General features: G+C 36.8%; 1 protein-coding gene across 2 annotated transcripts in view; it reads right to left on the reverse strand.

Moving 5' to 3' along the window:
• fam163ab (family with sequence similarity 163 member Ab) overlaps window positions 1–11,505 on the reverse strand; it is a 28,203-nt gene extending 16,698 nt beyond the window's left edge. For both annotated transcript variants that reach the window (XM_041277250.1, XM_041277249.1), the window contains exon 1: window positions 10,292–11,505. The gene's annotated coding sequence lies outside the window, so the exon portion shown is untranslated. The remainder of the gene's footprint in view (window positions 1–10,291) is intronic.
• Between the last annotated feature and the right edge of the window lie 1,772 nt (window positions 11,506–13,277).

Raw genomic sequence — 13,277 nt, forward strand, 5'->3', positions numbered from 1 at the left:
AATTATTATTATTATTATTATTATTATTATTATTTTTTTTTTTTTTTTTTTTTTGCACCCCTGATGCTGTAGCTGCAGCTCATCATGTCGGCCACTCATAACTATGTCCTATGAGAATGCAGCAGAATGTGCATGAAAACAGATGGCAGATCATTCCTGTGATGGTAGTTTCTGGTGAGCCCAGCTTTGCCAGGCTGAAACTGATCAAAACATATTTGCGCTCAATGACGACTCAGAAAGGATGGTCAAATTTGCCCATCCTGTCAAATGAGAGCGAAGTTGCTAAGAATTCAGAATTCAGAATTGATTTTGCTGCCGCTAAAGCTAGAAAAATATTTATGTTCTTACTTAATTTAGAATGTAAAATGAAAAAAATAATTTCATAATGTCCAGGAGTTCATTTCTTTGTTATTATTATTATTTATTTATTTCTGCCTGGTTATTCTCACCGACCTGTCAGAACCCGCATATAGTCAGGCATTACAGTATTTTTCAATAGGCCTATTGGGGCATGGTCATTTGAGAAAAACTTAATATGTGATGTTTGAAGTAAACTGTAAGCCTAGCAAATGAACTGAAACAATAAATCATTAACATTTTAATATCATTAATATTATTTACCGTATCTTAACGCTAGTATATGTAGGTGGATATGATTACATGATACCCTTATATACTCACTTTAAGATAAGGTTGCTACAGTAGCATCCATTTGATATTCTGGACCCCACACTTAAAGGGTACATAAGGACCTTTTTATTTTATTGCATTACCTGTTACCATGTGTTGCTACTGTTTACATAAGGTGTGTGTTTAATTTTTTTTTTTTTTTTTTTTTTTTTTTTTTTTTTACATTTTGACCACTTTTTTAAACTTTTAAATTGCATTCCCTGCCTCAAGATGGCCTCTCATATACCCACATGGACCTCTCAGAACTACATTTCCCATCATCCTGCTCACCTATGTAACTGAGATTTAACATTGAGCAGGAGGATGATGACAAATGTAGTTCAGAGAATTTATATAGATTGCTATTCATACAGCAAGGGTCATCAACAAGCTATGTTACTTGAAAGTATTTATTTTTGAGCTGACTGGGTCTTTATTGAAACATGAAACGTTATTTGTGCAGTAGGTTTTCAATTTCAATTTGTTTTTCACGAATCAGTCTAGGGTGGAGAAAGATAGATATCCATGCTAAGGAAAATCACAAACCACTCATAAATTGAAAGTGGTGAAATGTGCTGCCTAATTAACAGGTTGCATGATTTATTTATAACACTGTAATTACTGTTACAGTATTGTGAAGAATAAACACTGAAATAAGCAAGCCAAGTTATAGTCTACAGGAAACCATTTTGATGTAAAAATATGACTGTAAAACTAAAGAGAGCTAGGAAAAAGACTAACATATTTTAAATACACCACACACTTGATATTTCGCGTGTGTCGGGGTCCAAAATAAATCTGCTATATATTGAGGGCCTCGATATAGCGAGAGACCCATAGAAAAAAAAAAATAGGCTAACAAATAAATTGTGTACAACCACTCCCTCGTTTTATCAGGGGCGTCAGGGTCCAGTATAAATCCTCTACGCAACCTGCTTTTTCTCATTTTTCGTATAAAAAGCAGTACAATTTAAATTCGTACAGCAGAGGGTAATTGCTTCTCATTAACTTGAGTTTCCAATTAAATTCATGAGTCTTCCTCACCTTTCTCAAATACACTAACCTGCTGCATTGAAAGAATCCATTCCCAACATAGGAGGCTTGTTGCTAGGGAGCTGACTTCACTGACTTTATGACCTTTGCTACACGTGGACACCTTGTTGGCTAAAATAAAAACAGCTTCAGCAAGTAGATATTCAATTTGCTTTGTGTTATTGTGCAATATGTGTGTATATGAAAACAGTATAATATTGATGCTTTGCTTTTAATTTTTTGTATATTGTTGTTTGTAATGTGCAGAACGAAATAAAACGAACAGTAATTCTAAGTGCCTATGTATATTACAGCTAAGGCATATGCAGTTAGACAGTAAAAATGGGGAACGATATTTATGAGGGGTGCGTGTATTACCTGTAAAAGACTAAATTGAGGAAATCAGTTTGCTCTCTAAATAATTAAGACAAAACACACTGCATGGGCAATGCTATGTAGCCATGAGTAAAGTAAATGCAATTAGTTGTGTAGTTGGAGGAATTAATGCACTCAACATTTGCTTTTTGTTCTGTCACTTTGGCTGTTGCATGCTGTGAACCTTGCTGCTCCCTAGACATTTTTAAATACACTGCCAAAAAAATCACAGAATAGCCTCAAATCAAAATGGCATATTTAGCAAGAGTTGTGTTGCGATGTGTAATACAAGCAGTAGAATACAACACTATTAAACTGCTCTTTGTAGCATTGCATAGCAGTGTAAACATTCTAGACTGCTCAAGATCTCTCAGCCAGTCAGCCATGTTCAGTTTCTATTGTGCTTTATTCTCAATATCAGTACAGCTGACATCTCTTGCTTTAAAAATAAAACTATTCAACTGAAAAGAAAAAACCGTGACATCGGCCTACCTCAGCCACATAAAGGTATTCTCATCAGCAACCTTTTCAATTAAATTTACACTGGACTAAACAAATAATGGTTAGAAATAGAAAACAATTAGAAAATGATTGAGTGTGAACAGCCAATCAGCTTCCAGATCTAGCAGGCTTCTATTTTGCATAGATGCCCGCTGGAACGTTGAAGTCCTTAACTGTGAATTACATTTTAAAATCAATCCGCGCATAAATACTGTTTTTTTCCCTTAAAATTCTAATCTACGAATAATCTGATAACATAAAACGCTACTTAAACATACTTTCTGACATTGGTTTAGAGACAAGGGAAATCATGTCCGTGACAGCACATTGTAATGAAAGCTGAGTTCACAGCTACTGGACAGCAAATCAACAGGAAAGACATCAAAACCAGCCTGTCAAACTCCCAACTCTGTTCTAGTTCTATTTGCACCAGCCAACCCACTCCCTGCCAGCTTGAATGACACCCCGCCTCCAACAACAAGTTTCGAGTCAGACTCAATCCTACCCAGACTATTCAACAGTTAACAGATAAATTATAATAAGAAGGAATAAGATCCCCATAAATAAATATGTTATCCAAATAATAATAATTTTAATAATAATAACGTTTTCTCTACTTGTATGTCGTTTTTCTATTATAATTATGTTAGGGACTATTTTCCTCAGTGGAGTGTTACCTAGCGAAATATCAGAAGTTCAAGGTAAATATAGTTTTTTTTTTTAAAGAGAAAATAAAGAAATAAATTATTTCTAATAGCAATAGAGCCCTCTCAATGCAGATCTCTACCATGTGGTAGATGGCCTTGGCTTTCGTTAGCTCCCATGCCTTCGGCTCGGGACGCATAATCCAGTCACGGTCATCTATCACACAGTAGAGCCCGCATCGATGGGCTCTATCACTTAAATATAGCTGGATTTTTTCATTTGTATATTAAAGCAAAAAAAAAAAAAACATATATAAAATAGTTCTAGTATATTTGTGTGTGGGTTATACTGACACTCGTAAAGCTTTCTGCATTGGTGTGTTCACTTCTACCCTTGCAGTTAGTCCTTTATGCACAGGTATCCCCTGTCCTATAACCCTACAGTGTATCACGTGGTTACTGCAGTCCTCAAGTTGAGGTTGGTCATCCCTGTTCTATGTTCACAGGCAGACTGCTATACAAATTAAAAAGAACAAAGAGAACGGGTGGAAAATCTACACTGTTGTTACTTTTCTATGAGACTATTTTTCAGAAGGGTTTTGTACACTACAGCCCTTCCCCCATAAGACAGTGAGACAATACAACAGTTCCCAGAACCCTTGTTTATGTGCGGCTCTGCTGTTTGGAGATAATTACACAGGCCCAGCTGATGCTAAATCAAATCTTGTGCCCTGCTAAATTACATTTCCTGGAAGTGAATGGCAGTCTTCTGTGCACTGCGGTGTGCAGGAGACTGCAACCAGCTGCCTTCTGGTATGTTACACTCAGCTCTCCAAATGTCATCCACAGCTTTACACACTCATACATTCTGAAATGAGTTAATAAGACAAACGTTACAGCTAGTTCTATTGCAATGACTTCTGCTCGAATGTAAACTTTGTGGCTCACTTGATTGCTGCATGGATAAAACAAAGAGCAAATGGATACCATTTTAGATCTCAGTTGCTCATTAAACTTGAATACAGTTGATTGGATTGGATGGTTATCCATTCAAGGATACTATTTAGTAGCGTTTAACAGCAAGGGTGTCCCAGATTGCCTCACCTGGTAGAGGCTGTGAGTGTGCAGGGTGAGAGCCATACAGTCAGGGGAGTGCAGGCTCACATCCTGGCTGTGCCAGTCTTCACTGGGGATTCCACAGGGAGCATTGGCTCTGGCATTCCTGCAGGCTTGAGAAGCATAATTGACAGGGACTGTTTCTCCTCATTCGCATACAGAGGACCTACAGGCCAGGCACCCAGTGAGATGATAGTGGCCACATACAGGGCAGGCCTTTGTCCTCAATAGACACTGACTTCCACTGTGGAGCTCCTGGGTATAAAGAGGCTATTGGCTTGATCATCCACTGACCTTCAGTTCTCCTGGGCTGCTGTGAGGAATTGCTGCAAATTTCTTGAACATTCTAAATTAGGAAGAAAATCTGAGGGAGAAATAATTGGGTATTCAAAAGAAAAAAAAATGTAATTCAAGTGAATTCAACAAAAAAATTAAATTAAGTAATTACATAAATTAAATAAAAATAGACAGCAAATGCCCTACACCAGAACCACAAACCAGCCCAGGTTTTTAATTGTTTTGGTTGTCCAGAATGTAGAGAGTTTGTGGCATATTGCTATAAATGTGCTCTATCTTTCTTTCTTATTGTAAAACTGTAAAATGGCACTGCTAATATCACATCTGTTTCATTTTTTGCTTTGACATTTAAAGGCAGTTTCAACAGAACTCATTTTGAAGGCAGTCAGCGATGTTATTGTAGCTTAATAAATAAGTGTGTCATCTGTATAAAAGATGCACTGCACTGTGACAACAAACATGAAGTGAGTCACACAGCACTGCAAAAACAAATAGTCAGGAATTACACCCAGGTTTTATAGAATACATGGTAAACATGCTAGTGTTTATTTTGTATTCTTTTAGACAGACAAATGATAAGTATGCCCAAAATAAGCATGGCATTCTGAATATACAAATTGTGTTCTGTTGCGTTGGGCTCATTCTTGTACACTTTCTATGCATGGAATGCTGTTCAGATGGTGACAATAAATCAGGTAATGGATTCATTTGAATTGGGACAAAAATACATTTTTTCATGAAACTATAAACGCATTTCCAAAATTTCAGGATGGTAGCACTGAGTTTTAGAATTTAATCATGTATGTATAAAATGTTTTAGGTTGGATTCTGCTTGTTAGTTAAAATTGCCAGGTTTACGTATTTTCAGTAGCTAGAGTAAGTAGCTACAAAACGGCTGCACTTGGGGTTCTTCAACACAATCTAAAAACTTTGTGTACACCCAGTTTCAGAAAGCTGCACAATATCAAGGCCAAATTGGAACGCAGACAAACACATTTAAATATACCCTCCTGTATTTTAATATTAATGAGGTAATTTGCATTAAGAAGGATTCTTTCTTTCCCTAAAAGAAAACTACATGGAAACCCAAATGACCAGACAGGTACTACCAAAATAACATGAGACTTATTTTTATTTTTCCATGGAAACCACACCACTGTTTACAAGCAAACAAGAAGACAAACATACAGTTAGCAGTTACTCGGTGGTCACTTCTGTGCTTCAAGAGCAAAATACAAACACTCTAAATTAAGTGCATGGATGGGTCCCAATAGAACCCAACTGAAGAAGATTGATTGCATTGGAATGCATTTGCCACAGAGCCAAGAACTGGTAAGAGTTATATGTTACTGATATGTATCCAATATATGTGCCTTAATAGAGTACTATGGTTAGATCTTTATGCCTAATATTGTATAGTATTAAAGGGATTGCAAAAAGGGATATCTGTATATAGCATCTTTCATAGCGGACCACCATCACAAAGCACTTTACAGAGGTAGGCTGTGAATTGTGCATTATATGCAGAGTCACTTACAATAGGACATTGATTTAACATCTTGTCTGCAGGATGGAGCACAAGGAGGTTAAGTGACTTGTTCAGGGTCACACGGGGAGTCAGTCAGTGGCAGAGGTGGGATTTGAACCAGTAAATGTGCAGTTTTACAATTTCCCCCACCATGCTTTTTCCCATGGTCATACTATGCATTTGCCATAGTTTAAAATGGTTTGCCATGTTTTTATTATGCTTTACCTACCCATTAGAGCTTTGCAATGCTTACCTATGCGTTACCATGCTTTCACTGTGCTTTATTACACATTGCTATTATTTTACCATGGGGAACTTGAAGGGTAGGAGCAAGATGAATAAAAAAACTGGGGACCAATTTTGCTCCAATTGTGCTTAACTTAGCCACTTTTACATTATTACATCTTTCTATGGCTGGACCCTGTATACTAACTTGGTTTTTGTACATATGAAATGTTTTTGGGCAGATCGATTTTGCTGTACAATGCAGCCTGATTTGGACACAGCTGGAAAATGATCTTTATTCCAATGTGACATTATGCCTGTGTCAGCAGCACAAATTCTTTTTATAGCACTCCCTATAAATGACAGTGTTCGTTTCCACCAATGGAACTAATTGAACGGTAGTAAGCATGGATTCCTTTGAACAGTGAAGGTGTCCTCAGAACTCCTCCTATAAAGTTACTACTAAATGTTTTGCTCAGGACTTGAAGAAACTGCTGTAGATCCTGACTGATTTACTCTTTCAGCACTGTTTTAAAGTGGTTGTAGCTTACAAGATGGTTCTATAAATCGTAGCTGTCACACACTTCCATTCGCTATATAGGTCTTGAAATGTCTTTTTTGAAAGAAGCTCTGGTTATAGTAAATAATTAGATCTAATACTACACTAGGCAGGGTAAAAGAAAGCTCTCTATACAAGCTTACTTGCAAGTAGTCTTTACTTCTTTGGTCACGTGGCCCCACGTTTTAACTGCTGAGGTGTAATGTTCATGGAAGTGAAACAGTAACAGACTTCCTGGTGTAGTTTTTTTCATATTTCATTCTGTTTCATTTAGCTGTGCCTCATTTACTCTTATGTGTTTTCTGTTGATAACTGCAGAACTCACTTTTTTAATTCTTTCAGGTGGATTACTGTTATCACCGTGAAAGCTGGTGCTGTACCAGTTCTCAGGAGTCTAATCTCCAAATATATTAAAGAAAATGGGTGAAATGCATTTGATTTTGTGGCAGTGGTTGTATAAAAAAGAAAATAAAATGGCAGTTTGTCATGGAATTTTGTGATGGAATTTATAATGTTGTGCGTATTGATTTATACAGTGTAAAGCAACTCATTAGAATGCAAGCCATGCGTATACACTATTTTTTCAGCACGGTCATGTGATGCTGTTTAACCAATCAGGGGTTGTTATTTTTCCAAGCCATTATATATATATATATATACAATATATATATATATATATATATAGAGAGAGAGAGAGAGAGAGAGAGAGAGAGAGAGAGAGAGAGAGAGAGAGAGAGAGAGAGAGAGAGAGAGAGAGAGAGCGCTGGAGAACAACACACAGTATTTTATTAATTGCAAAAGGAGCCACTCGGAATGATTTCAAACATCATAAAACTACAAAGAGGCCGATAGCCAGCATAGGAGTTGATCACAAGTGAAATGAGTTTGGCAGGCCCTCTCAACGCTGCCCCTAGACAAACCGTGGATATTAGTGTATTCCACATGACAAAACCATAGTCTAAGACTTTATTTTACTTTGAATGAGATGAAGCCCATTTATCAGGAACACTGTGAATTCACTCCCAGTACAGTAAGTGCAGTACAGTATTAGGATCACACCTGATAACACCTAGTCCTGTGAAAAAAGCGAGTTTTAGTGAACTACAAACCATCAAGTTATCAAGTACCAGTTGCCTACTTTAGATATTGGTAAGATTACATTCGTAAGCACATACAAAATACAATCTTTGAAACTGCACTAAAAAAAAAAAAAATCTTTAAGAGAAATGACATTGTTACTGTAACAGCAGTTTCTACGCTTATGAATGTTGTTAAGAGGTCAGAGGCCGTGTGTTGAAATGCAATCTTGGGTGTAGACGGTGGGCACACATTAAGGGTTAGAGAATGTGGACATTGCTAAATTCAGTATGACCAAGTATACGCTGGATCAGAAAAATGTAAGTTTGACATAGAGACAGACATGCATACCCCCAGATTTTGATATTCAATAGTTTGTGCTAGCCAAATTCCATCACATTTGGATTAGAGGCTTTCTAGATTTACACAATATTACATACACAGATTAAAATGTGATATACTGACATTCTGCATGGGATAGTGAAACTATAAATAAACTTGAAGCTTTGTAGATTGTATACTGATTAATTTATGGCTGGTTTCACATACCCTGATTAGCACTTATTTTGGACTACTTAATATTAATATACAGTAGGTAAGGTACCCATGTTTGTGGTCTGTGATCCCATTTTATAAAGTTAGCAGCTTTGGACTGTTTATCAGGCTCAGTAACCATTGTCCCTTTTTAACCACACAGGCTGCTTCTGAAAATATTCCTGTTAAGCCGTATTGCATAGTGAGGTCTTTGAAAAAATGACAACTAGGGGAGCACAGCTAATATTGCTATCCCCTCTACAACTGTCATTTATAAATGCACATGTACCATGGAACATTGAGGCAGAAAAATGAAGAATAAATATCCCACTGAGTCATTTGGGAGACCAGTTTGTTCATTACAATGTTTGCATGGACTAGAAGACAAGTCCTTAATCTGTAATATAATATATATATATATATATATATATATATATATATATATATATATATATATATATATATATATATAAATATATAATGGGTCTGAGAAGGATAAAGTGGGAAATAAATGCCGTTCTGCTTTACTAGACACTTAATAGAGTAGATTTTGGTATCGCACTGCAATTGTGGGACAGCAAACTAATTAAAATGTGCGTACGTGCTTTTTTTTTATTCTGGAATATCACGATATTTAGCAAGCACAAGATTGGGGAAAACGGGGAAAATGCCCCACCCCAGGCGTTGTTCATGCATGGCTCAAGCCCCATAGTTGTTGAAGGAAAGTGTATGACATCATTTGTGGTCTTGGTGTTCCATAGTGCACCACGGCACAGTTCATTGCAAGGTTTTCTCTTTGACACCATTCTAACAGATGGGAACGGTAACCTTTAGGGTACAGAGCCCACCCCATGCACATTAGAATCATTCGAAAATAAATGGGTGTCCTTCTGTTTCACCGGTAAAATCGACCAGTAAGAGTTGGGAATTAAAACACAGCTTTACTAGGTTTGGTGTTTTACTGGGTTTCCAAACTGATGTGGGAAACCTCAACACAAATGTGTTGTAATTTTACTGTAGATACTGTAATGACGCTACTCATAAGGTTACTATTGACAATGTATTAATTTATTTTAATATATTTTGTAGTATATTGACATACTGTATGGCGTTTCATACATAATATATTTGGCAATCTACATTAGACTTTAATGCAGTATTTTGATGAAGTTAGGTTTTTATATATCCCATTATTCGTAAGGGATAATGTATTTATATCTTTCAAAATAACAACAACAACAACAACAACAACAATAATAATAATAATAATTTAGTTTTGTACGGGGTGATTGATGAGTTTCTGTAGTTTTACAGTATTAAAGCGGAATTGCACGATATGCCACAACTAGAGAGAGTAACACGTCCAAATCGTTCTCTCCACACCTGTACACAATCCGCTCGCCTGAGCCGAAAATTCCATAGGCTAAATAGGTCTAATCTCCATGAAAATCACATTTTACACGGATAGACAAGCAGAACAGTCAGATAAACTCAACACAACGTAATGTTCATATAGTTTTTTTTGTTTTGTTTTAGTTATGTCTCAATCACTTAGAGGTGAAGCAAAACGTTTGGCCACAGCTGTAGAACCCATTTGCTCAGTGTATGAGAAAGCTTCTTATGAACCTAAAAAAGGTAGGGTAGAGAAAGCTCGAAGGGACTGTCTTGTTCACTCATTCTTTTAATGTGTACAATACGACCAACAAGTACCAGTAGCCAAACATAAGCACTTACCTTTGGAAAGTGGTCTGTGTTTTTTCAGCTTAAATTGCAGATATTATTAATGCTGTTGAAGCAAATGCGCATCTTTGATGATGTGGTTGTTTCAGGAGCAAGATGTCAATGATGCATTAATAACCCGCTTCATTGTCCAACTTAGTCTGCGGTACGTTTTCTTCTATTTCGCGTCTCTCGATTCGGGGTTCTGTGGAACACGTTATTTTTCTGAGCACTAATGTTAATAACATAAATGAAAGTTGGATTAATCCAAACAAAACTGCAGAGTGGAACACTTTGTCCAAATTCCACAGTAAAAAAAGGAAAATAATCCAAGATGAGTAAGACCGATCGATGTGTTACCTGCAGCAGTGGTATTTCAGTCAGCTTGCACCATAACAAATCCTACAAAGAAACCAGTCCAAATAGGTGATATTTTAGAATACATGGGAGAAATTATAATAAATACCGCTGCTTTCCATAAACACCAACTAGAACGAGTGCGTTTTTGGGGTATAACGAAAAATAAATACATAAATAAACGAATGCGTTCAATAAAATCCTTTTGGAATTATCCAAAAGACGAGATCAGACGCTATAAAATCCAAAGTAATGCGGATCAGCAGGCGATGCACCTCGGATATGTGACCGGAACAAACCAGATCCCTGATGAAATTGCCTTACAGCTAATAAATCCAAGAATGTGTCAAGCGAGGGATGGGAAAGTAGCAGAGCAGCAGGGTTGTGGCGAGGGGTAGCTGGAGCTGCTGCTAACCCTATTACGGAACAGCTGTTTTATTGAAGGGAGCTCGGTCGCCTGCTGAAAGACATTATCATATGCAGTGTGTTTATATTTATATAGATTACAAGCAGGTGCTCGTTTTTTTGTTCCATTTCAATTTAATCCAGCCAGATCCTTTACGCCTCTCTTCGAATCCCATCCCACGGGGGACTTGCGCTTTACGCCAATAAAAAGCTCAACAAACCTTTTCTCAAACCATGGCTTTTAAGTGTTGCAGCTTCGGCGATGAAAATACAAAGCGCGCCAGCTGTTATAGATTTCAGTGAAGCCTATTCATATTCATTAATGTGCGTAGCTGTCCAGGTGCTGAAGTTGTCCTTGTATTGTCCTCTCAACAGTATTCCTAAACAGACACCCAGGTGTGTCAAGTTAAGCTTTATCAGCACAGAATCCCTGCCTGTATGTTGTCAAAAATGCTTAATCCTCAAAAAAGAAAGAAAGAGAAAAAAGTCCTCAATTAATCTTTTAAAAATAAAGCGTCCAAAACAAATAAGCAAACGGACAAATAAACTAAACAGACACGCACGCCATATCTGGCAGCGGTTCTGCCTGAAGGTTCTGTTTACAAAAAATAAATAAGTGTAAGGTTTGTAGTTATTTAACTTCAAACTCAGCGCTACATATTCAGGAAAATACCAAATGAACGACGAGGTGTCAGGGTCCTGCTGCCTCCTGTGACTTATGTCACTTATCAATCCTTCATGTGGCGGTTCCCGAAACACAGATATCTGGATACTTAAAATGTACCGACCTTATAACTCAACGACACCAATCTAATTCCAAATACGAAGTGTGTGTTATTTTCACGACTGATATATAAATTCGACTGCAGCAACGTCAAAAACGACATACTATCAGTTTACCAACATGAGCGGAACATTTATTAAATAGCATCCCCCTGCCTCCAAGCTAATCGGATACATTTTTTAATTTATCGAAATCATTACAAAACACAATTGTGGTGTTCCTAAAGATACCGTGCCCAGTGCTGATACTGTATTCCATATATGTTTTGATTTATATTAACATCCATACTGTACCCATCTGTGCACTGTCAGAAACCAGACTGTGTTGCCTTTCCAGTTTATTTACATTCCCTGAAGGTAGTTTCAGCTTCAAGCTTGCACCTTGTTTTCTTCCTCGAGGGCACAATGAAAGGGAACAGCAACTGCAATCGACTGCTTTGTAATCATGAAGGAAAATAAGATCTGCATTATATGGCCAGAGGTTGAAACGTGGCAGTAAAATGATGCATGTTTACTGGACAGCACAGGTAATGGAACTTGACTGAAAGAACAGTACACAGTTATGTACGCACTGCAAAGAGCCATCTCAGTTACACGTTTACAAAAAATATATACTATATACTTTTCAAAGCCTTTTTACATTTCCCCTACAATGTCACAGTGTTTACAATCATTCTCAGTGGTTCTGGATTCTATTACTCCAATACCGAGTCAGTATCATTTTCATAAATCTCCCTTTAACTGGCTTTATACTTCTTTGATGGATCCTTGGTTCTGGGACTGAAAAAGCCGTCTTCATTGCATTCTAATAACGTGACAATGTGAGTGTTCAACTGTGCCAGCTTCACATTATCTCTGGAAATATGTTTTGGCTCCAGTAAAAACAAGACTGTATAAAAAAGGTCACATAATTTTAACTCAATTCAACTGTTTGACACAATGTTACAAAATCCACCAAGATTAATTGTTACAAAGCAACCTCCCAACTTTGTTAAAGTCAGAAATAACCTTTAGAAAAATGTACATTGTAACTATGTTTAGTTACAATTTTCGTAACTGTGTTTAATCACAGTTGTGATGAATCTTGTAACATTGTGTAAAGCAAGTGTTTTATCAGTAAACGCACTTATACGTCGTTTGGGTAGTTTTTTTTTTTTTCCAGTAGTATTGTGTTATACTCGCTTAGTTTTATTACGTGCATCATTTTCATCTCATACGGAACTTCAGAACTGAATGTCCCGGGCGGTTTTATAAATAAAGGTTGATATTTATCATTTGTGAAATCAAGTTCGTTTAAGATGTGTTTTTCATCAGCACTACGGTGCTCTTGCCTATTTATAATTAAAAAAAAAAAACATCATAATGTATTTATTTGGCTGACAAAAGCAAGTTATAACTAGTTATTTTACACGCAAATTCTGCTACCCATTTACACAGCTGGGTTTTTACAAGGATG

Source organism: Polyodon spathula, chromosome 18 (assembly GCF_017654505.1).
Source record: "Polyodon spathula isolate WHYD16114869_AA chromosome 18, ASM1765450v1, whole genome shotgun sequence".
NCBI classification, from domain to species: Eukaryota; Metazoa; Chordata; class Actinopteri; order Acipenseriformes; family Polyodontidae; genus Polyodon; species Polyodon spathula.